Source organism: Sinohyriopsis cumingii, chromosome 11 (genome assembly GCF_028554795.1).
Source record: "Sinohyriopsis cumingii isolate HCF-2022 chromosome 11, ASM2855479v2, whole genome shotgun sequence".
Lineage (NCBI taxonomy): Eukaryota > Metazoa > Mollusca > Bivalvia > Unionida > Unionidae > Sinohyriopsis > Sinohyriopsis cumingii.
In genome coordinates, this window is record NC_142971.1 from 85,223,989 (window position 1) to 85,251,347 (window position 27,359).

General features: G+C 35.3%; 1 long non-coding RNA gene across 2 annotated transcripts in view; it reads left to right on the top strand.

Moving 5' to 3' along the window:
• Positions 1–10,126: 10,126 nt before the first annotated feature.
• LOC149788895 (uncharacterized) overlaps positions 10,127–27,359 on the top strand; it is a 179,098-nt gene continuing 161,865 nt past the window's right edge. The window contains exons 1-3 of one of the 2 annotated variants that reach the window (XR_016424457.1): positions 10,127–10,349; positions 20,853–20,908; positions 24,172–24,221. This is a non-coding gene — a long non-coding RNA (uncharacterized LOC149788895). Of the gene's footprint in view, positions 10,350–20,852; positions 20,909–24,171; positions 25,691–27,359 lie in introns of those variants that run through there. The other variant, XR_016424456.1, reaches the window with a different exon arrangement.

Genomic DNA, 27,359 nt, shown 5'->3' on the forward strand with positions numbered 1-27,359 from the left:
TTCAGTTCTAAACCACATGAAGATCAATAACATTTTGCTTGATCTCTCAAGTCAATGTAATCTTTGTGGGAATGTTTTTAATTCACATGGCAGTGGCAATTATCAGATACCAATACCAATACACAACATTATGTCCAATAAATGTCGCCTTTCCTGCTTTTTCACAAGCATGGCCAAGTTTCTATATTGGGGAATTTTTATACTTCTGTGATGGTAGCTGGGACTTTTTAATAAGGGTTGCCAGGTCTGCCGTTCCATAGATGAGGCTGGTGGTCACAGTTGACAAATAATTGTTACCAGGTACTTCATTCACAACATCTCAATTGGACTTTCAAACCAACCAATTATAGGTTGGTAGGTTAATGAATTTAGTCCAATGTCCAGTGTCTGGTAGATAAAGGCTGGTGGCAGGAGACTAGTAATCTGCTTGGTAACCAGTAATAAATAACTGGTGATTAGAGTCCTGTGGGGGACTGGTGAGGAATGTCCAGTGACCTAATAGCAAGCAAACAACCAAGTGAGCTAATAACATACAAATAACTGGTGCAGGAAAACAACAGTCTCACACTTCCCAAAATAGACAATATTCCGAATGGTTGAAGTAACTAAGGAATCATAATGTTTATTTTTGTTCTAGGCCTCCAATTACTAACTGGAGGAACTTAACCTTGGAGTTGTGACTATCACTTTACAAAGAGAAAACAATATAATAGTAACAGATAATGGATTGCTGCTATTAAAAATCCTTCAAATGAAATTACAAGACCCCTTTTGCTATTGTTAAAGGTGACAATCATTACAATTATATGCAGATGGGTGACAAAATAAATTGTTATCTGCCATTTCTCACTTTGTATGCTCCCACTTCTGCAGCTGAAAGGTGCATTTTATTTACTGCTGTCCATATGCCCATCAACACATTTGTGCAGTCTGCCCAAAACACTATGGTTAAAAGTTAATTACATTTTCAAGCCATTACAGCAAATTCTTTCTAATTTTCCATTAATTACACCTTTGAATTTGTTGGACATTTTGTTTATATAAAAAAACACTGACAGCAGAATTAATCAAAACACAAATAAATAAATAGAATTTAGTGTGCTTATTTTTATTCATCTGCAATTGACCTTATTTGATTTTCAGGCCATTACAGCAATCTTTCTTATCTTCACGTTTTAACATTTTGGACTTGAACTCTTCTGACAAAATCCTCTGAGCAAAATTTAACAAATAACACAGAGACAGACTAATGAATTTGGTATATGCTCCTAAATTCATACATAAAATATCAGATATGACTGTCATGCCATTACAGCAATTTTTTAAATTTTTATACACCTTGAAATCTTTGAATTCTCCAAGTCTGCATTGAGGCATACTTGTTTGAAAAACACATGTCTAGTTTAGTTTTTTGATATATTACTAGCCACAGCAGAAAACAACCAAACAGGAGAAAGATGCTGTCAAAGGCAGGAACATAAAAATGTCAATCAGGTGGCCTGTATATCATGAATTCAACTATATGAAACTACCTCTGAATAAAGTCTCCTAATCTGGGCTAATGCTATGCATACTCATAACATTGCAGTACTTACAGGCAGATTCTTTGCATTTAAACTGTAATTAGAAATTACACCATAAAACATTGAAATGCTATGCATACTCTTAACATTGCAGTACTTACAGGCAGATTCTTTGCATTTAAACTGTAATTAGAAATTACACCATAAAACATTGAAATGCTATGCATACTCTTAACATTGCAGTACTTACAGGCAGATTCTTTGCATTTAAACTGTAATTAGAACGTGCACCATTTGCAGCAAACAGTTTCCCTCTGCTGTCCAACAACTGGGGACAATCCTCTGCCTGTGAATAATTTTTAAAAACAGTTATGTTAATTTCTGAAGAAAATAAAATATGTATCTCAGGTATGTACATATTATCTAACTGTGCATTTTGCACATGCATTGTATCTATGTATGAATCTGAAATAAACAACTTTATATCTTAATTATATGTCCTTTAATAACACTTAGAAAACAAACTAACAGTTCACTTACACATGAAAACATTTAAATACATGCAAGATATGAAATTCCAGTTGCATACAGCAAGTAACAATATCTTTGCTGGGCTACTAACAAAAATGGCAGCTTGTAAATTTCACAAAAATTGTTGTTTGTATGTTTCACAAAATATACATGCACTAACTCAACAAAACTATAATTACTTTTCAAAACCTTCATTGATAATTAAATCATGTTGTATTTCTGTAGCTGAATAAAGAATGTATGTTGTTTATCAGAGACAGTGCAGAACAGGAGTTCCAGGGGTCATGATTTTAGGAAGAGGTGACTTCTTTTGGACTGAACAGGGAGAAGTGAGAGCTGAACAGGGAGAAGTCGGAGAAAAGCAAGACATGCAATGTGTGTGTGTGTGTGTCTGTGTTGTTTTCATTTTCTTATTTAAATTATGCCTTCTATTTCCCTGTATGCATATTTGCATTTAACACTGGTTTTAACCAATACTTTATTTCAAGCAGAAAATGTTCTGAGTTCTATCTATATTATAAACACCTTTGGTGCATGTTTAAAAACTTACTTTAATATGCAGTGTATTTTGACAATATGACTTAAAAAGAGAACAACAGAAGCTGTACACTGTAATGAATTTGAACTGAGTAGCTAGATTACAGCATTGTAATTGCAAGTTAGTGCAAATCCTTAATCAACTACCCTTATTCAAGAATTTTTCTTATAACTTTCTGAATGTGCAATATAAAATGACAGTTTAAAAGATTTCTAACTTGTTTTTAAAACAACCCCAATACCATGTACATGAGAACAAATGCACGGGTCTTTCAGATCATACCATTCGTCTTAAATCTTTTGTTGCTGATAAAACTTTACCATAAATGTTTATAGACAACACACTGAAGAATTAAAGTCAGTATATGAATGAACAAAACCCTTCTTTTCAAACGAATCAACACAGCCAACATGCAAGTTCATCTATTTTTAGAAAGATGAGTTTTTCTTATAGTAAACACTAACTTTTATACCTTCATTAACAAAGTCCATTGACAGGATTGCAAATATATAGTTTTATTATTTGTCTATGTGCTTGTAGTAATGTGAGGCATTAGTTAAATGATATTTGCTTCGCTATTTTATTTCCACAAATAAATTCAGAACACAAACATGACCATACAGTATCTCTTGAATTTCACAACATAGCACTGTCACATATGTTTCGGACCTTCATAATTGCATTGTAAAGCTAAATCTTCAATAGCATAATATTTAGACTCTGCTTTCAATGAACTGTGTATTTTCCTGAATATATCTGCCCAGTGGTTTATGAAATGAGACAATCTAATAAAGTGGTACTTCCTAGACACAGCAATGTCCACCATTATTTCCCCATGACAGACTCACAATTCCAAACTGATTTTTATAAAGAAAATAATGTAAATGCAGCAGTTAAAATATTCATGTTATCGATTCTATTCTTAAAACACAAATTGTTATTTAAATAAGTTTAAGTTTCAAAACACAAATTAGTATGTTTTTATCATCCAAGGAAAACTTGCAGAAATTGGACAGTGATAGTTGCTAACTTACTCAGGAAAGGGTTAATGGTCAATCAGCTATCAAAACACAAGCATGTCAATGTGCAAGAGCTTGATTGTCAGTGCAATTAATATCAATACCAACTATTTGGTGGCTTGAAGCCTACATTTGGCCTTGAGCTATAACATAACATGGAACTAACCTGGCTAAGGCGATGTGGATCTAAAAAAGGATGGTCTTGTAAAGTTCATCATAAAAAGCACAGGGTGAAGTTGTCTAACAGAAGAAGGCAAAGTTTACATTGTTTGGGTGACTTAGTTGTCCACTTTGCCTGGGAGTATGACTCCTGAGTTTGTTTAAAAATCCCACATAAACATAACTTAAATGATACTTTATTACATTTTCAGGACAATTACTCTTTTAATTCTAATTTGAAAAGAAATTCTGCTTTTAAATTTTAATGGTTATAAAACTGCAAAAAAATCAATAAGAATTTGGGACTATATTTTTACAAGCAACAAATGAAAGGTTTATCATCTCAGTCAGAATGAATAAAATTATTTCTTCTTCTTTCTATCCATTTCAATTACAAAAAAAAAAAATAAACACAATCTCAACTGGGTAATGATTTAATATTAAATTAATGAAAGTTGTTGAATAATGTCTAGCTTTTGCTCACCAAGGTTTGCAAAAGCTGGACATCATTCAACTTATTTCATACATTCAGTATTAAATCATTACCCATTTGAGAGCTTCTATATATAACATATGATCTAGTCATGATAAAAAGTTTCAATTTTAATAATTTCATTGGTTCAGTAGTCATGTTCTGGACAAGGATACCAGTTTGGGTTACATTTTCCCTAGCTGTGACTTTCATTTGGAGGCAAGGAGTAAGCCAAAAGATCCATGACATATCATATATGCATAAAATCTGCATATGTTTCATTAAAATATCTTCAGGCTGAGCTTTTGTTGTTTTTGGTTTAAAGCCATTTCTAAATGCAAGGTAGGCCACATTTAGAGCACTGTAAGCACTGTAATTCCAGCAAATGATCAAATTAAAACAAAAGAATAGCTCCTATCAATATAACTGAATATATTCCAAAACTGATCATAATACTAGGAATGCCTAATTATATTTAATAATTCTCTTACAAATGAAAGACGCATATTCTTTCTAGAATGATAAGAACTAGTAAACAAGATCAAATGTTCACCAATCACAAATTATGTCACTCTGGCCTTCAGAACTCTTGTCCTGTAATCAGATCATGTGATATTTACCTTGATTTAATAGTACTACTCAATCTTAAAAACCATTAATGGATTTTATGCACTATACAAGAATGACTCGTGTTTAAAGTGTGAACGTATGATTGATAAGAAAATTAGTTCTGAAAATACAATTAACTAAATAACCTTTACAAACTATGAAAAAATACACATAATACAGATATACCTAATAAGGTATAAAGGATCTTCTATTTTTGGCAGCATAGATCATGCTGGATAAAAGATCTACATTACTTAAAAAAATTATAAAATTTCCATGCCAAAATTAATCTTTTGGCCTTTTAAAAAGTTTAGCAGGAATAACCCAGTTATCAAATGAAACTTTATTCCTACCTCGCACAACCACATGCTTAAACATAAAGTCATCCTTCCTGTGGTTCACATGCATTCAACTTTAAAACTTTTTGTTTATAAAATCTAAATTTCAGAACCATTTGCTGGATTCTGTTAATCTTTGCTTCTGTTACCTCCACAGTTAAAACTTGACTTCCTTTTAATTCATAATTCCCTCATGTTTTGCAAGCTAATTTCCAATTGGATGGTGCAGAAGGATGTCAAATCTACAGCCTAAGATGGCTATAAGGCCACACCAGTGTTCAACTCTGATAAAACCACACTTCTTTGGCAGATATGTGGTACTCTTCCAGGTCCATTTTTTTTAATGCTGCATGTTGAAATCATCTCTGATATTTTTGAGTGATAAGATTTTCAAATTAGTCTCTGTTTCAGTCATATTGGATGCAAGATAGGTACCATGTCCATATATGACAAAATTTGAAGACTACAAGTTAAAATGCTATGCTTATATGACCATCCACTTGGAAGAACAAGGGACATGATTTTCAGTATTCTCTATAGTGTTTTCAAGATGGCAATCAAGGTGGTCATTGTGGATGTAAGATTGGCACTATTTTCTAGGCACAAGGACCAACTAGATATCATATAGAGGGGTTGCAATAACAACATTTTAAAGATAACCACTGTGATGGCCATACTGAACAGTCATGCACAACCATTTTTATGAATGACTAACTAGACATCATAAGCATTCTGGTGAAAAGCCCATGATTATCAAGATTTTCAAAATGACTGCCATGACAGCCACAGTGGATGTCAGATCAGCATGAAAACATCATAATTAGTCTTTTAGTGGAACCCCCATGTTCAAATTATGATCCACTCAGGAGGAGTAGTGATAGGATGAATTCTGAGATGACCACTGTGATAGCTGTAATGGATGAACATGTGGAAAAATTTTCATTAAGGACTAACTAGATATCATATGAAATCTGGTTAAAACCCCATGATACAACCAATCATTCAGGAGAAGTTATAACAAGCTTTTCAAGATGGTTGCCATAGTAGTCATTTTGGTTGTCAGTTCAGTATCATTTTTGACCTGGACCAACTAAACATCATAATAAATCTTACTTTGAAAATCCCATGCTGATATGACCAGCCATTCAGGAGAAGTAGCAATAACAAGATTTTTAAGATGGCTGCTGTTTTGGCCATATTGGATGTCTGAGCAGCATAATTTTCATTTAGGCCAATCCTTAAGAGAAGTAGCAATAAGAAATTTGTACTAATGGACAACAGATAGACAACAGATGTCAGATGACAGATGACAGACATCAGGGACAAAAGGTCATCATAAACTACTCAATCAATGACCAGTGGAACTAAAAATTCATTGATACACAGTGATTGGTTAATATGCCCATTTTCAAATGTAAAATGTACCAATAATCACATGTACTAGGTATCACAGTATGATTAGTTACGGTCACCATATTATCTAACATTTTATCATAAACTGTATCCAAATGTATGGTCAATAATCTGAACATATCCCACATGAACAGTTGTTCTTCAATATGCAATTATTCAAATAATGCCCAGAATATGTAAAAGTATCAAAGAAATTGGCAACACTAGTTGTAATCACAAGATTGTATCATACATTGCATACAACTAAGTCACCAGAAGTACTGATACATTAAATATATGCAAATCTTTTGATCATGGCACTGTAAGACTATCTGAGTTCAACAAATATTGTTGCACACTTCTAGCTGAAAGTAAAAACAAGTAATAATTCTAACAACAATAGGTCCAAGGGAGCCTCACCAGGCATACATTGGTCTAGAAAGTAAATGAAGTAATAAGACATGTGCCTTGGGTTTGAAAGAGACCAGGTCAGTATAATTTTCACCTGTTTGATAGAAACTTGTGGTATCTGACATTTGGTTTAACTGTGTTTCTAATTTGGGTACCTTCAGCTTATACACTGGAATACACTGGAATCTTTTGAACAAGTGTCAAAAGAGCTCATGTTTGGACTCTGCCTATCATATTTGGTTTCATCTGGTAAGGCAAGTTTAGAAGAGACAGATTTTTGAGCATATATTCACAACAACAGCAATACATAATGGGATATGTTTAGCATTTTCTTGGTTTTACATCTGATCGCTATGGTAGCCACATCATTGCTAAAGATACCATCCTGGATACAAACTTGAAAGAGCATATCCAAAGAAACATCAATACCAAGTTTATCCTAAGAAAATTTTACCAAAACTAGTTCAGCCATTTTCAGAGAAGTAACAAAATAGGATTTTCTCCTGGTTGCTAAGTAAGTCACATGACTACTTGGGGAGTCACTCTGAATAAAATTTTGATGCAGCATGACATAACAGTTTTTGATAAAGAATGTCCTAACAAGCAATCCTATCAAGTGTGAGCAAGTCTGACAAATCCACGCATTTAAACAATAAGCTAAAGTCATTTTTCCATCTGGTTGATATGGATGCCAAAACACTGCTAGGGAATGCACCCAAGGCAAAGTTTTGGTCAAAATGAGCTTAAATGTTTTGAGAAGTTTTAAAAAAGGCTTTCCATATGGTTGCAGTGGAATCCATATAATGGGTAGGGCAGCACTCAAAGTTTTATAACTGCATATCCTATCAAACATTCCTAAAATGTTTTATAGCAATTGGTTAAGCCATTCTAAGGAAGAAGTAAAAAATAGGTATTCTATATGGTTGCTAAGGAAGTTACACTGTTACTGTGGTATTAAAACCGAACAAAAGTTTGACAGAGAATGGGCAAGAAACATTCTACCAAGCTGTATCAAAATTGGCTTTGTTATTCTGGTGAAGATGATATAGGTTTTCCATTTGGTTGTTACTGAATGCATGCCATTGCTACATAAGTTAACCTATATAAAAAATTTATAGAGTATTCCTTATGATGAAACACTAGTATAATGTTTAATCAAACCTTGTTCAGCCATTTCTAGACAAAAAGTTTTAAATAGGTTTTCCACTGGATGTTAACTGAGCCACATTTTTCAAGGGTGCCAACCCAGACAAAATAATAAAAATACAGCATGTCCTACCAAACATTCCTACTAAGTTTGATCAAAACCGGATCAGTTCGTTTAGTAAAAAAGCTTGAAAAATGGCTGCTGTGGAAGTCACAATTTTATCAAGACTATCCATAGAAACAGTCTTACAAACTTGGATCTAAATTAGTTTATGCCACTCTAAAGAAGTTACAAAAAGATTTATCAACAGGTTGCTAAGGAATTCACATCATAGCTAGGGGAGCCACCGAACACAATTTTGATAGGGCATATCTTAAGAAACATTCCTACCAAGTTTCCTAAAAGCTAACAGTGTCATTTTGGAAAAGAAGTCTAAATAGATTTTGCTTTTAGGTTTGTCACTGAAGCCACATTAATAAAAAGGGAGATACTTCATACAAAATTTTGCTACAGTATGCCCTGAGGAAATTCCTAATATGTATCTTTAAAAATGACTGAATGATTTTGAAGAAGAAACTTGACACATGAGAGACAATACAAAACCAACAATACATGACAAATGCAGGGCCTTACAACATTGTGAGCAAGAAATGAGTTATTTGTCAATATGCACATCTTTAAATAATAATCTTATATCTCCAAATACTTCACAACAATCAACCAAAAACTGAATGGTTATTTTAGTTTTGCTCAAAAGGCTATGTTTAGAACTGAAGGAGGAACACTGTACATGTGGAATCCTGTGTACCCCTGACTCTGTGTAGTAAACATGTAGGAAACTACAGTTGCAGTTGAGAGCTTTCATTACCTGTTTGTAAGTATGAGTAAGACAAGAACCATTAGTATTGCACATGACTGTATTATTGGAAACACACCAATTACATCCACCATCACTTTCCAATGTGCATGCAATACATCTGAAGAGAAACAAATAACATTACTTAAAGTTAGATGTTTATGAAATAAGTATAAGACTTTGTCACATATCTAAAACACAATTATGTTGCTTAAATCTCTACTAATACTGAGATAATTAGCAACATGCTGTCATGATGCAATAAAATAACACAGCTAAATAGTCCCAAGTCAATATGACCATACATTTTCAAGTAGTAGTCATTACAAGATTTTTGAATGGGCCACCATGACAGCCATAATGGATGTCAGATTGCACCATTTTCATTTAGAACTAACAAGACATTATAAAAAGTCTTTCAGTGAAACTCCATGTTGGTATACCCATATGTTCAAGAGGATTAGCACTAGCAAGATTACTATTTATGCAGGATAAGTATTGATAACAAGATTTTTAAATTGACACCATATCAGATTATCATCATTTTCATTAGAACCAACAAGACATCATGTGTTTCATTGAAAACCCAATGTAAATATACCCATCTGCTTAGAAGTAGCTGTGAAAGCATGATTTTTCAAATGGATAGCAGAGTAACCTTACTGATTGTCTATTTAGGACCAACAAGACATTTTGATGACTGTGTTTGAAAAGTTTGGTAGCAATCCTCCCTGTAGTTAATAAGTAGCAGCAATAACAAATTTGTGCTAATGGATGCCAGATACTAAACAAAAAGTTATTTTGGTCAACAACCAGCAGAGTAATAAATCATAGAAAGTGTGTCACATTAACCTAATTGGGATACACAACACATCTTCATCTTAAGATGCATTCACACAGTGTAAGTTTGATGCCAACAGGTTAAGTGGCTCAGGAGTTATAGCCCCTTGGTGTAAAAAAGGAACTCCATCTGTCCTGAATGCAATCTAACAAGACCTTAACCCTTTACAACCATCTTTGGACGCCTCTACAAAAGTCGCATCGAAGCGACTTTTGACGCTTCTACAAAAGTCCCATGGAAGCGCCTTTTGACGTCGGCTGTAAACATCAGCCATTTTACACCGGTTTTCGTAGCGCCACCTTCGGGGAAAACCCCTTATTAGATACTACATTCATTTCTGTGAATGACAATTACGTCAGATGACGTGGTCACTGTTTATGTACTGGTTGATATCTGCTATTTAAAGTAACTGGGTCATAATCTCCACTCTCCAAAATGGCAGTCGCGGATTTCATTCAGTACTTACGAAGTTTTCATGATTAGAATCACAACTATGAAAGATTCAATAACTAGGTAAAGGCTCTGATATTGATATAGGCTGCAATTATTTTTTATAAATTATCAAATTCAGTTGACTTAGTGATGTAGACACATGAAAAACTTGTAAATTTCGAGTATGAGAAATGGCAGGTACGGTTGGTCACACGGCCTCACTGTCATGACGGTGAACAAGTTCTCTCCAGATTTTAAAGCTCATAACAAATTCTTCCGTGATAAATAATTACACAGCTATAACAATTGGACTTTACTCTTAAACTGTTCCACATATAATAGATGTGTACCAAAAATGTAAAATGGTTAAAATTGCTGTTAAATGTAACATACACTACATTGCTTAACAGTTCACAGGCAGGCTATGCGTATGCGGTCGACTAGGTAACATGTGTTCTATTTATAGCGAGCTACACTTTGTCACTATGCTCTATGAGGTAAAGGGTTAATGAAGTAATAATAATGTCATGATATGGTACTAATAGCCCTAGCTTGGGCAAGGGACACAAGACTGTTCTGGACAATTAACCCTTCCATGGCTATACTGTAAACTAATTCTCTTTAATGCTCCTCTAAATCGTTCTCCAAAATTTCATATTTATATATTTTAGGACAACAATTTTAGCCAATGCTACATTCATGGTGTGACTATTGAATGAACAGTATACTATGCTTAAATTCAAAAGCATAACTAAATCTGTGCTTGCAAAATATATGCCCCCAATTGCAACCAATGTCAAACTTCAGAAGTTTAACAGATCATGGAAACTTTACAGAAATACTGTTCCAAATTAGTTTGCATGCCATAAGTTGTTTGACAGAATTGTGACATCAAGAATACTGTTAACATTACATTTTATGCCCACTCCATGTTCAAACAGTCATCTATTCAGGCACTAGTATGGCATGGGTGGCTCTAGAGATTACTGACCACTGGATCTGAATCACAAGATATGTGGTCTTAAACTAACTTACTGTGCAGAAACCATTATTTTCTTAATCTACCTACCATGGAAATGATACATGACCTTTAGACCCCAAACCTGTATGTTTCTTTATTACCCCAAGTATAAACCATTCACAATGTTAAGTCAAGCAACTTACCCTACAAGAAATGTTATTCAACAGAACCCATTTTTCTTTGAGCCACAATGACCTTGACCTCTGATGTTTAGCCACCAAAATAAATGAGTTTCTTCCATACCTTAAGTCCATGAACTTTGGTCAAGGCATGCCATTTAAGACTAAAGATATTATTCAAAAACTATTTTCTTCTTCTTTTGGTCACTGTAACCAAGAAGTTTTTACAGTTTGACTGTAAAATCAATATGTTTCTATATCACCCAATGTGTAAGTCAGCAACAAACTCTGGTGAAGGTACTAGATCATCAATAACTGAAAGTTTTGTGCAGAATATTTTTCTTCTTTTAGTCAGTGACCTTGACCTTTAACCAATTTGGCACCCTTTCAGATCTGAATATGCATCTTCCTTACCCTATTCCGTGAACAAGCTGTCCACAAAATTTGGTCCAGATCTGCGATTTGAAATGAATGCTATTGTGTACAAAACAATTTCCTTCTTTAAGTTGCAGTGACTATGACCCTTAACATTTGTCCCCAAAAACAAAAGACTTCTTTTTTTGATCAGCAATCAAAAAAAAGAGAAAATAATAAGACATTATAGTGAAAAAAATATAACATACATATTCACAACCTGACACACATACATACATACGAAAAAATATATGTCCATATGCCAGATAATACACAGAAAAATTTGTTCATGTAACAGAAGATCACAAAAATATTTGTGTGTGTGTGTGTTAACTAAATATGTACATGTACTTTAAATATAAATATGCATATACTAGAGGGCCACAAGATGGATTAGTTCCATGCAACTGATTGTGTCACCCTCTTTAAATAAAGTGATTATTATTATTATTATTATTATTATTATAGCAGTGCTGCTTTTATCATTTCCATCTATTTCTAAGTGGATTTGCCACTGCAGTCAAATAGAACTGTACAGAATTCTGAAGCTCAATATCTTTATAGAGCCAGATATTTTCAACACATAACAACAGGAATATATGTATTTCTTTATGAGTAGTAGACATATTAAGTTGATCATGTTCCATGCCAAATTATTTGAAACTGGTCATGTGTTGTTTGCAAAGAAACTGACAGAAAATGCATAATAGATGATATCCACTGTGCACTTTACCATGCGCTAAGCTCATTTGGCCTCTGGGTTGAATAAAAGCTTGATAAGCAATCAAACAATTACCTATTCATATGTCAAGATGTTGTACAAAATTAAACATGAAATGTCTCTCAGATCAAATTTGATGACAATTTCTTCAGTAACAAAACATACAAATATGATAACAAGCTGCAGCTAATCAATGAACCACAGAACATAGGACAAAAGATAAGCTCACTTGATGGCCTGAAAGTCAGGGAAACTAGAAATATTTATACTGAAAACTGAAAAAATACTTGATATTCTTACCTTGAGAATTGTAAACAGCTGTAGAAGAAGAAACGAAGTGATGTCAACATGGCAGTCTGATTATTTTTCATCAAATAGATAGCCAATACAGCTTCTGTGTGTGCTAAATTGGAAACAGATGAGTTGAGGTTTTAAACTAAAATCCAAAACTTGAAACTATAACATAAATCCCAACCCTAAGAAAGGTATATTAGCATACTTTGTGAATATAAGTGACAAAAAGGCATAATCTAGCATCAAAAGTGTAATCTATTTACTACTATTAATACTCATACTTCACTGAAACTATGACACTGAAGGATCTATATTACACTCCATAATTACAGAACACTACATGAAAAATGAATGGTTATTTTTACTTCCAACCTGGATCTGCAGGTCAAAATACTTGACAAAAATAAGCCAAATCCATGTAGATTAGAACCAGAATACAAACACAAAATATACTGACAAATTATTTAATACAAAACTCACTAATGTCTACAATTTATTATCTAACTTTTGCCAACTGATCGTGAAGTCCACAAATTCTTTAATAAGCATGACAAGTGCTCAATCTGAGTTATGTATCACTTCACTTTCATATTTTTCTTTACAAATTTGTAAAGCAGTGTTGTTTTGTCCTTTTTCTGACATGTTTTAATGTTTAAAAGGACCCACCTGTTCTAATAAGCCAAACTGTACAAGCCCATTTCACTTCATATCTGAAACCATTTTCTTTAAATGTATAGACTGGTTCACTAAATAACTTGATTATCAATATAATGAATCATGAGACAAAGTTTCAAATCACTGAAACCTGTTTTCTTGGAAATGGGTTATATACAGTTGTTATAAATAGAAAATTAGGAAAGTACTTGTAGATCTATGATGGACAAATTAGCTCTTATGCTATTGGTATACAGTATTCTTTATTATTTAGAATATTCTCCAATTTTTATGATGAGTGGAATTAAAGTGATGATAATATAAATGACCAATGATGCTCTTCCATATGCTTTTGCCTGAGGATAAACTTGTAGGCAAGTTTTTTAAAATCTTTCCATACATAAAAAACCCATTCTTCACAAGAAACTCAAAACAACAGTCCCAATACATACTGTCAAAATTTCTTCAATTTTGTTGAAACGGTCATGAAAACATTATTGATTGTGTTTCTTTGTTTCTATCTGTATAAATATTTCACAACTGACCAGCACCAATTGTATTAAAATGAAAGATCACTATGCCAGGATGTGTTTGTCAAATTTAGTTAAATTCAGTTTTTATTAACAGTGGCCATTTTGGATTGCAGAAAGGTATCAGCAAAATGATGTTGAAAGGTTTCATAGTTTATCAAGATGCTTTCCATCAAATTAGTGAAATTCTGTAAAGTACTGTGTGAATGCAGATAAACCCTGAAGGCAAGTTTCATGAGAATCTTTCATCTGTTTTTAATACCAAACTCGGACAAAATATCTAATAAAGCCTCAGACCTCTGAGATTGATAACCTGGCTGACAAAACAGGCACTTGTTTAAAAAAATCCAGCTCATCAGAATGCAAATTCAGCGTTTCTTCAAGTTTTGTTGAATTGCTCATGAAAACTGCTGATAGAAGGCTTCTCATACTTTTGTGTGTGATATTTTCATAATATCTGACAACAGATCACCACCAATTGTATAAAAGAGATAGATATTTATCTATAAATTACTTTCTCCTGCTTGTACCTTTGCTCATTAGCCCACCAGAGTGAAGGCATTTTCTCAATTTAATTATATTCTGTTGATTGTTTTTTTGAAAAAGATGCATTAAAATGTAGATTGGGGTGGGGGGAATCATTGCTATTCCATAGCTAGTACTTTTGATGGATAAAAATACCCCAACCCGAATGATGACATTTTTGTTCTCCCATTAGGGTGAACCAAAACACTCAATCACCCTTGCAGAAGAACCCAAAATATACTGGGCATTCATGTTGGTGCATGCTCTTCATTCATTTTGAGGAAATAGCCTAATTTACTGGAACACCAGTAAGAGGCATAAGGGAATTTGGCAATAGCAACAGGTGAGTATTAGAGTATTATAGCATTAAAATTAGTTTTATGCCCCCAATTTCATCTTAATATCATTGTGTGTGTGTGATTTGGATTTTTAACGTAGCTTTAACAATTATTCAGTCATATCACTATGATATCTGCAGTGTGACAGTTTATAGCGATGTCTAACACTGGGGCATCATGCCGCAGACAGGTAGCATCATGTCCCACCCAGCCACGTGATACTGACAACAGGCTGACCAGTCCTAACACTAACCTCTTAATGCTGAGTGCCTAGCAAAATAAATCTTTATATTTATATGGTTTTGGTATGACTCGGCCGGAGTTCGGATTCGCGAATCCTGCATCTGAGGCGGATGCTCTAACCACTAGGCCACCAAAGTATTCGCATTTTAATATCAGAAATACCTACATGTTGCTGTTTCTCCATAGCCGAATTTGTCCATTTGGTGAGAGGCTGATGAACCCACAACCGGTGAATAAAAATACAACACAAGGAATAATCACCCTCACAGAAGAGCAGGATACTATTGCATGGTGGAATCCACATGGACGATTTTCTGAGCTATAACAATTGGGCCCAGTGAGAAAATGCTTTCACTCTGGTGGGCCAATCAGCAAAGGTACAAGGAGGAGAAAGTAATGTGAAAGTACCAAAATATGGCTTTCATCAAATCTTCCAATGATGAATGAGTTAGACAGGCCAAAGAGGCAGCTATGGCTCTGATCTCATGAGCTTTAATTTTCATGAAAGGCAGATCCCAATAAGTAAGGGATTGTTAAGTTCTCTTGATAATTAATGACATCCACCTAGATATAGTGAAGTTGAACTATCTGCTGAACCTTTATAGAGGAGGACAAGACATTTCCTACCGTTCCTTCTCTCTTTCCAGTCTGTCAAATAAAAACATAAAGACCTTACTGGACTAAAAAAGTCTACCTTGATCATCCCCAGCATAAATATGACTGAAACTGTGATCTCAATCGGGATTGGAGCAACAAGGTGGGTTTTTTTGCTAAAAAGAGAAACTGACTCATAATTCCCAATGAACCTGATACAGCCCTGCTCTATGGATAGGGCATGAATCTTGTTCCATTGTCTTGTTCACATAATGCAAGCAAGAAAACCATCTTGAGGTTAAGGTCTTGAAAGGATGCTTCACAAAAAAAGATCAAAGGTGGCTTTATTTAAAACCAAAAGACTTGTGAGATTCCATATAAGCATTAGAGAACAAGATGCTGTTTTTTGCATTTTGAAATATCTGATCAGATCTGCTAAGTGAGTATCTGTCCTGAAGGCTGGGCCTAAGGACAATTTGAGTGCTGGAAAGGGCTGCTTGATAATAATAGAAACCAAGCATTGTTTCTCTGAAAAGGAAGAGAATCAGCCACCGCACTCACAAAGAGACAGGTAAGAATACATGTTATCTATCATGCTGGTCACTAAAGATTCTCAAATTGGCTTTGTGCACTTTATACGTTGATCTTCTATTGGATTGAGTGATGCATGTGGCAACTTCAATCAAAAACTTTCTTTGTAGAGAGATCTTTTGACATAAGCCAGGCATGAATGCGGAGAATCTGGGGACTGTTGTGTAGAAGTGTAACAGGAGATCCCTCCTATGAGGTAAGGTACTGAGATGGTCCATCAACAGACTGAGAAGATTGTTTAACTATGATCACTGGTACCACAGATGTGCAATCAAATGAGTCGAGCCATGAAGTGTCTGGCTTTTTGTAAGGCCTTGGAATCATCCTGAAGGGTGGAAAGGTGTGAGCGAAAAGACTATCCCACTTCAGGATGAAAGCATCCACTGCCCAGGCCCCATGGTCAGGGACTAGGGAAACATAAAAGGGGAGCTTGTTGTTCAGCTTTGTGCCAAACAAGTCCACCAAAGTAGTTTCCAAGCGTTTGAACAGGAGTCGTCTACTGATTGGCAGAGCAACCATTCCATATCTTCCATTTCCTTGCCAGACTGTCCACCAAATTGTTCTTACTGCCTGGAATGTGGCAAACTTGGAGGAATATTACATCTGAATATGCTCAGTGAAGTCAGTTCCTAGCTTACATGCAGAGAGAAGGTGCATGTGTGCATCCTTGTCTCCTGAGGTATGCTACTACAGATGTGTTGCTGGAGACCAGCATGCAGCAATGTATTATTTGGTGGATGCACCGCTGAAGGCATAAGAACACAGCCCTCATTTTGAACTTGTTGACGCAGAGGATAGATTCTTCCCAGAACCATGAACATTAAAGAATCCCTCCCTCCAGCTCTAGATGAGCACCTCATCCTAAATCATGCATCTGTATACAGGCAAGAGTGGGGTTTGGAAGTGCACAGGGACTCTGACCAGAAACCAGACCCAACTGTCCATCAATTCAGACGTGGTGGAAGTCCCAACCCAAAGAAATCTGAATACTCAAAGGGTCGGTCCCTGTGCAGTTTCCATGCCGATAAAAGGAGAATCTTGAGAGGATGCAAGTACAGTCTGCCTCAGGAAACACTGTCTGATGTGTAGTTCAAGTTCTCCAGCAGAGAGAGAGAATAAGACAATCTCACAACGTGGACTTATTCTCAGCATTTACAACTGGGACAGAATCTTGCCTACTCTGTCCAAAGGACACAGACTAACCCCTGTGATGAAATTCATCCCTGTGTAGACAAAATCCTGAGATGGATTGAACTCTGATTTCTCTAAGTTTGGAAGAAGACCTAGCCTAGTCACTTTGGCCTAACAGTGAGACAGGTCTAATCTGATGGTCTCTATAATGCCGTTGAGGATCAACCAATCATTGAAATATTGGAGGAATAGGATACCTAATGATCTTAAATGGGCTACAACTACTCCCATGAACCTGGTAAAAGCTCTAGATGTGGAGGTAAGGCCAAACAGCAGAGCTAGAAACTGAAGACCTCCATAATTCAAGCAAAACTTCTTGTGTGGAGGAAAGATATGGATGTGAATGTACACATCCTAAAATTCGAAGAAGACTGCCCAATAACCAAATCTTATCCCGTTCCTGACTGAAGCACAAGAGCACCATCCCTGTGGAGGTGGAGAAGCTCAGCCGAGAAAACAACGAGGCCATTGACATGGAAAACACATGCTGAGAAATTTTCACCACTGCTTCCAACAAACAATGAATGTCCATGGCGACAGAGATTATTCTTTCAGCAGGCTGAATGAGGCTGCTGATAAAGTGCAGCATGTGAGGCTATGCTTAATAGTGACCTAGCCTTTTGCTATAAGGATTACAGTTGTTTTCACTGGAAGGTGAGTCCAGGTCTCCATAGAAATACCTGAACTGCTTCAACATCCAAAATGGGAGGTTTAGTGGGCCAGAATGGGGTATGATCCTTGTAGCTAGAAGCATCTAACAAGGGTCAAAATGTAGAGGGGGAACAGAACACACCCTAAATTTTCTGGCGAAATCTTGGCCCCCTGCTAAACTGTTTGAGAGGGCTCCTTGTTTGCCACTGAGTGAGGAAGAAGCAGCAGATCTGTCAAGAGTTTGCCCAAGAGACTTTCTCCAAACTGGAAATTATCAAGTCACCAGAAGGTTTGGGACACAGATCACTGGACAAGGCATTATACTTCAGTTGCTGCTTTATCAAACAATCAGGAATCCTCCTCTGATGCCTCATTATCAAAAGGGTGATTAGGGGCAGGGAACCCAAATGGGAAAGGCACCGCATCAGACTTTTCTGTGTCAAACTTATTGGCCTCGACAAGAACAAAAGGATATATTCATCCTGCACTCTCTCCTGGGAGGCAGGAGTACATGACCAATGTCTCTCTGTTTTGGCTTGGGACGAGGAGAATCTTGAATGTATATCTCCTCCTGCAGAGTTAACAGACTGTTTATAGCAACTGACTCTGCTAGTGTTTTAGGGTGACTAGCCTGCCTCAAGCATTTTGGGGAAGAAAACCTATCCCATCCCTCAATTTAGACCAAACTTCATGTCACAATGTTGATCCATGGTCCTCATCCATGGCATCACTACAATGCAGCCTAGGTCCAGAAGTCCATGGCTGCATGAAGGGAACAGACCAATATTTTCCCTGTGGTAGAAGACCCATATCCCTAAGGATTCAGATGTATAATATGGAAGGGGGATTCCAGTCTGGTCCCCTGCCCTAATCTGAGGACAGTAAACTGATTCCCTGTCCACAGTGGGATGAAATGGGAGTCTAGAGAGGGGGGGATTCTCCGATCTCTATCTCTGTACCATAGGATTTCCAAAGACTGATACTTGGTGACTGTTCAGCAGGCAAGGACCTATCAGGTGAAATGTGTTACTCACCCATTAAGGGAGATGCAACTCATTATCATCGCTTTCCAAGCTGTGGGTCAGTAGAGGATGCAATTCCTCCCAAATGGGGGGTGTGTGTGTAACTTGCTCTGCCTTTCTGGACATTAAAGAAATCTGCTCTTTCCCACAGGGAGAGTACAACTCACTCTCTACCGAATTACAGCCTCCCTTGGAAGGGGGCCCACTAACCCTAAGAGTCTCCAGAGAGATATGGGTAATCCCTACCTAAGGTACTCAGAGAAAGAGAACCCAGAAAACCAAAAAACTGTGAAGAAGATAAAGATACCTTCTTCCATACTTTGTAGGTTATTGGACTCTGCATGAGATTCCATATCTAGCCAGATCAAAGGCTACACAAGAGACTGCCATCTGTCCTCTTACAGTGTGTGCAAGATAAGCAAGTGGTGTGTGTGCGTGTTATAAGGGGATTCTGTGGCCACACTTGCCCACATCTTGCTCAGACACTGTTCCTGAAAATCAAATAGCTGAAAAGAAAATTTATCATGCAAAACACTTCCAAGTTAAATTTGTATACCCAAGAAATGCATGTACACTTGCGTAGCAGGTGCTTTACGCTTTGGTTGATTAAATTTGTTTCTGAATGAAGTAAAGCAGATTTTTTTGGACTGCCACATACCAGCTGCTTTGGCACAATCTGCATTAACTTTTTTGATACAATGCTTAGGATTTAGGCTAGCTATATAGTAGATGCCAGAAAGGGTCCTTACAAATAACATACAAGTGACAAGGCATAAACCATCTTCTTTAGCTGGTACTAAGAATGGCAAAAAAATGCACATACAGTTTTACATCCTAAATTTCCTCAAAGTATACTTTCTTAGTTCTGCAAATCTGAATTACATGAGCCATATCATAGGTTTTCAATCTTGATTACACATTTCAAAATTGTACTGTAATTTCGAATATAAGTGCAAATACATCCTCCCCTTACTTCACTCAAAATGAAATAAGCATTAAATTCCATAGAGTCTTTTTGATAATTGCAACTGAAAGACTTCATATTTTTCCCACATTATGATTTCAAACATTCAGTGACAGAAACAGAAACACATTTGCAGATGTCAACATGCTTCTCCCATGCTTCTTGAATCTGATGTATTTCATGTGGAACTGTCACATATAAATCCAGTCCACAATTGTAAAATTTCATAGAATCGAAAAAAATACCAAAATCTATTCATTCCAGATCAAATGGAAAAGTTGTTGAATGTACATTCATTCACATTATAACTCCAAATTTCAATTTTAACTAGACATGCCATTTTCTTTCAAAAGTTATGTTTAGCATGCAACTAAGTTCAAATTTATCTGGGTGGAGTTATGTGTGCAGTAATAATTTTGTTGTTGTGTGATGATGAATCTGCGCTTGTGTATTTAGTTTGGAATACGACATACATTCATTTACATTGTTTCTTGTAGTGCATTTTGTTTATATAATTAACCTTTGGGTAGAATAAGAAAATGAGCATATAATAAAAAGGTTACTGCATTTGTATGGGAAAATATGAACTTGTTTTGTCGGATGGATATACTGCACTCCCAAGGTCGTGCAGTATTTAAATCTGAAAACCTCATTCATATTTTCCCATACAAATGCAGTAACCTATAAATACTCTACTCATTCATATTCACAGCAGATGTGGTTCTCCAAGAAGTGGAGGCATAGACAGACAAACAGACAGAAAGAATGGTGAGTAATATTCTTTGCATGAAATTATGCCTTTCCAGTAGATTTTCTGCAGAAAAAATGGATGATTTTTTAAAGTATTTAATGTATACAGTTCCTCTCTAGAAATGGGTGCTAAGTGCCTGTCCCAAGAAAACACCACTGCAGCTGACCTGTGCTGGACTGGATGAGCAATGAACCTGCAACCCTTTGAGTATGAGTCTAATGCCTCTACCAACTGAGTTACTGCAGGTCCCCTCTTTCCACTTTCAATAAGCTATAGCACTGACATTTTTGGATTTAATAAAAATAAGCATCTATTCCACACAAGCCCAAGAGGAAGACATGTGAAAACTTGGCAGATTCTAAAACAAAATTAAATCATATTATTGAGGGCACCAGGAGCTATGAAAATTGTAAGTTATGCCTAATATTTTTAGTCACCAAATCATGCAAGATTTACCATTCACTTTTTTAAAGTATTAATGAGTTTAATCAAAGGAAGAGCAAAGAAAAGTGGTTACAAAATGAAGTTAAATAACATGATGAAGGTGACTATTATGCCCGATTTGCACCTGCAAATGATCCACTCAGACAGAATTTTCTACATTTTTGTTGCAATATCCATTTGATTTCTGATTTTTGGTTTTCTTTGTACTGAAGAAACACTTGGCTTCCTGATGTTTAGAAACCTCATGGCAAATACATGTCCACAGACTACTTACTTGTTACATTTGGACTCGTACAATACAGCGTTTCATTATCTCTCTTTGCAACATTATCAAAAATGGAACTTCCATTAGGTCTTGTAAAGTTGCATGTGTATGTGCCATTCTCAACCAATGGAAATGGATTAAGTTTGATCATCAATTTCTGAAAAAAAATGAAGTGAGATCAATAAAGCATTACTTGTTCTTTATTTTTCTTGCAAAAACTATCATTTCTGAAAATCTGAAAACTAAAACTAAAACGAAAGGAGCATCTGTACGTCCCTGATGCCAGAGGTATAATACTACTGACATGCTGTCTGAGGTGACAATGCAGTGACACCTTATGAGGTTGACACCACTCTTCAAGGCTAGGAACACTGCCTGCACATTCAAGTTGTTTTATATGAAGGGTCATTCCTTTCCTAGACCAAATTCCCTTAAGAATTACACTCTCTGTCTCCAAGTGAGCACTTCATCACAAATCTCATATACTGAGTGTGTAGCAGGAGCATATATTTTATAATTTTATATAATTTTATATATTTATGTTTTAATTAGACTGAAGTAGGTATTTTAATATTTGATGTAATTAATGTTTATTAATGAGTGAAATAAAGTCATCAGCTGCAATTATTGTTATTCTCATTTTACACAAATTTAGCCATTTAGGCAACCTTGAACCAGGATTACCCATTCAAGTTTTGTTCACTGAGCAATGAAGCTACCCTGATTACTGTTCATGCTGGATTGTTCTATTGTATGACAAGTGGTAAGTAACTTTCTGATTGGTTAGTTTGCTACTTGTCTGTATAAACAACATGGTATGAACAGCATAGTAGTGGTGGTCATTCCATTGGGACTTCTGGCATTGCAGTAAGAAAAGTGCCTAATGATTCTTTTGCTTCAAGGAAAATGTGACTTGACCTTTGTCCCATTTGATAAGGTAAATGGATTTATAATATGGTTAATGTAACAGTTTATTTTATATGTACTCTGTATATTTCTCTGGAATGTATGTTGATGTATTTTAGTACCTATAATAGGTTACCAACCTGCATCTTCTTTTATGAGCCTATCATTCTGTCCGTACAATTGTCTGTCTGTCTGCTCTCTACTTTTGCTCTACACACTGATTGCTGTGTTTAGGTCTATCTCTCTAGATGGATAATTAATAAATATATATGGTAGTAAGTCATTCGTATTTAATGTACTGTAAACAGAATCAATGTATACATACAGAACAATAAGGCACTGATGATGGTATTATTTATAGTTGTAGTAAATGTATTTTTATTGTATTTGCAGGGCGTAAGAAAGCAGGAGAAATGTATTTATCTCCATTTACCAACCTCATGTACAACAAAACCCAATTTCTTATAACAAATGCTAGACTTGTATTGACTATTCTGTGAGTAGAAGGCAAGTGCTGTAACAAGTGCATGTGTGCTCTAATAAAATAAACTAGTTTTCATTCCTGATGTTGAATCCATATGTAGGTATGTAGGTTTTTTTAGACATGTAACAAAAGGTCCAAGTAGGTCTTAATATTATTCAGCTGGGTAATTAACATTTGTCTGGTCATGAATGTAAATCAAAAATATATTGAAGCCTGGGTGAGGAAAGAAGATACAGTTGCTACACTGTGTATTAATGGAGGTGCTGTGTAGTCTTTCCAAGACCATATACAAATAAGATAATTTTGTTTGCATGGTAACAGCATAAACAACAACTAGTACTGTTACCTGGATCTTGCCCTGCTGGACCTCTCCCACAAAATTTGATCAAACTCTCCAGATTACAATAAGGAAATCAATTAACAGCTTACTGTGTCCACATTAGCCTAATCCAATTACTCAGATGGGCATCACTGCTCCAGCTGCAACTGCTGCTTAATAGTTCCTGTCCCCAGTAGACCGTTCTCACTGATAGATGTAATGTGTGGATAGAAAAATACAGTGGGTTTTCTTAAAAAATTTTAACTTATGAAATCAGTTCATTTTCAAAAGCGGTAGTTTTCAACTATAAGAAGGTACATGTTGTAGATGGCTTTAACAATGGTATTTTTTCCTACTGCCAAAAGAATCACATGTACGTTAAAGCCAAATGAGCACTAATTATAAGTAATCCAGGCAATCTGTTCCCCATTCATAGGTCACATGTTTCATTTTGTACATAGAGTTATCAGATTTTGATAGAAGTATAGTAAGATGATCTTCATCAAGGTAAGGGGCATAAATGGGGGATACAAATTAACAATCCACTAGTATTTCAACAACTTGCATAAATGGGGATAAAATTTAACAATCTCCCAGTCTTTCAACAACTTGACAATAAAATTCTGAATTTACTCAGCATGAAAAAAATTCACAGGCAAATTTAGATTCTGTTTTTGTTCGAAAAGCCAGATGCATACTTCACTTAGAACATGGGAGGGACCTGATCTGAAATTAGAGGTGCCCTGGCAATTGGGTTATGTTTTTGCCACTAAGGAAGAAGAAAAGAATGTATATTATTATGTGTCACTGATTTGTTGAAAAAGCTCAAATTCAACTGACTACAACCCTCTTCTATTTCTAGATTCAAGACTCTAAGAATTACCATAGAAGTGTTGACAGAAACGGCTTTTGGTGAGATATTCGGTAAAATACATTTTGTTGGAGTGGGAAGCCAGGTGTTGTTTCCTGTTGTAGAACATGACGTCTTTGTATTACATCTGTAAAAATGTTAAGAAAGTGATCAAAAATGTGTATCTTTTGTTAAAAGGCGCATAGCATAAAAACACTTTTGTGTATTCACATTGAAACCAAAAGCTGAACATATATCACTTAGGTACTTCAAAAACTATTAAAATCAACAATGGATTTCTGTTTTTTTTTAAATGAAGTCAGTGTGCAATCTGATTGCCCAATGAGCTCACGATAAATGGGCTACTTAGTGCTTACTTGTCATATATTGTAGATTACTTTTGAATAGTCTAGAAAGAAGAAATATGTTCATGGAATATGGATGCCCCACCAAAGTGCCTGAAAAATAACATAAATGGAAAACACAAATGCCTAAATATGAAAGTTTCTGTTGACAGTAATGTTTGAATATTCCAAAGCTGAACACCCCAAATGTGTTGTTCCATTGAAGTTGCAAATTATTCTGTATAAAAGTTTTAATCTCACTAAAGTTGGCACATGTATTAATTCTTCCAGACTCATTTAACAGTGATGAAACAGTGGAATAGTGAACTGCTAAGATAAAAGATTGCAAAAGATAATGAGAGTGGAGAGTGATTTTGGATAAATAAAATAAACTAAAAATAGTGTTTCCTTTTACCCTCACTGGTACAAAAGTGATCCCCAAATTTTTAATCTGACCTCCAGTTCTGACAAGGATTGTTTTGTACTCTGTCTGCCCCCAGATCTGACACAACTCTCAATCTTTCACTCTCAATCTTGCATAAAACAAAATGGAAAAAGGCAGATTTTTCAAGTTCTGACTATATGTGGCACATCAAATATGTGATTCCATAAAATAAACAACAATTCCACCATTACAGTTCTACAGCAACTGAGAGCTTGCAAATTCTGCAGTGATGCATCATTCATCAGCTCAGACATGTATCTAGAGTGGTAGAGTCCAATGTTACCAAGTGCATAATGTCCCCTGACTAAAGCCTTATTAGTTCCATGCAACTAATTGTCACCCTCTTTAAATACAGTTGTTATTATTATTATTATTATTATTATTATTATTATTATTATTATTATTATTATTGTTAAATGTGAGCTTGTAATTTTAGTCAAAGATCCATCGACATGTTCAGCATTACTTGCTGTGTTCAGCAGATCTATTAACTACCAGTAGCTAGCAAACAAACAAGAAAAGTCAAGCACCACTTTAATGGACACAGGTGGATTAAAGACATGAATGGTTTAAACAGCTGTTCAAATAAACATACAGTAAACAGGTAATGAACATTGAAATACTCAGAGGCCATGATATAAAGAAATATCAGTTGACTAATTGGAAACATTGAGGAAACATTCCATTTACTTGGAATTATAAGTCCTTTATCCGACATTTCTCTTCCAAGTTAGTGACGATAAATTTGGGAGCTATGTCTATATAGCATTACACTGGATAACATGTTTCAGAGAACAGCTGAATAAAGAGTCCCAAGTGTGCTAAAGAGTTTTCTCAGTATTTGACCCTTAAGCCAGGTATGAACGGCAGAGATAAATGTAACATTTTTATTCTACTGTTCTTTCAATTGAAGGAAGTGTTCTCCAATGGTATTGTTTGGTGGGTATTATATTCCATCAGACTACAGGATAATTGTGTTTTTGTGTTTCTTGAATTTTCAATTTAGCTTTATCAATTTTAGTCATATTGGCATGATGTCTGCAGCGTGGCAGTTTATAGAGAAGCCAAGCACTGAGGCATCATGCTGCAGACATGTAGCATCATATCCCACCCAGGCTGACCAGTCTTAACACTAACCTCTTAAAGCTGAACGCCAAGTGAGGCAACTGCAAACCCATGACCTCCCAAATCCATGACGGATGCTCTAACCACTTAGGCCACTAAAGCAGTCGACTATAAAATATAGTTTCCCAGTTAGAAGTCAATAATAGATTCAGCACACCACATTCTTTTTGTAAAATACCTGGTTTGTACAGTCCCAAATAACTGATATTTTAAGTACAATTTTTGAAGTTACTGAAGGCTTCCAAATATTATCAAGGAGTATATTTGTTTCCTATAGAAATTTAACTTTTTCCATGTTACTTGGTTACACTACAAAAAAGGTGAATAAAAGTACACAAAAACACAACAAAACAATTAAGAAAAGACACAGCTCCATCTGATAATTACCTGCATTGTCATTTCATCCACCCAATTTTATACCAGTTTAATTTATCCTCAGAAAAAGCCAACAAGCTTGGGGAAAATTCCAGGATCTGGGCAACAAATTTAAGAAGTGTTCAAAAACAAAACTTACTTTCTAAATATTGAAAGAGTTTTTAACAAACCATTCAAATTCAAAGATTTTTTAAGGCTGTATGGACAATGAACCAGATATCAGACTACGTTGATACTATATACAAAATCTCATATAAATGAGATACAGTTTACATCTTATTTATTAAAGAGGCAAATGACATAATGAATCTGATACCTAATATAATACATAAAAATCCTACCAAAAAGAACAAATAAACAAGTAAAATGACCTGCAATATTATGACATAAACACATGGTTTGAAATCTGTAAACTCACTTTTTCTCCAGAATACACCAGCCACAGTGCGGATTGTCTGATGCTTGGCATTCATCACAGGTTGAATATTTAGAGCAATTACTGATCGCAACTTTCATCAGCTGGAACAAATGGAAAAATTAATATTTGGTGTGCAATTTTCAGTGACAAATGGCATGCTGTATTTTGGTTAAATAGTGAAGCTTCTACCCATCATAAAATATGAAATGTTCAGATAGTAAAAAGCACAGTGTTATTATTAAATGATACTAAAAAAAAGGTTTATGTAAGGGAAAAAAACAAACTATTCCCCCAAAATATAATATGGCATTGATTTTACCTATTTGATTATAGTCTGATTATTCCCAAAGACAAAGGCATGATTAATATGTTGACGCCTCTAACTCATCCATTATATTTATAACAGACCCATTTTCCAAATTTTAAAGTAAACTGTATGAAAAATATAGTTCCTAGGTCAGCCAATAAGATCATCTCATTAATGTGTAAATTT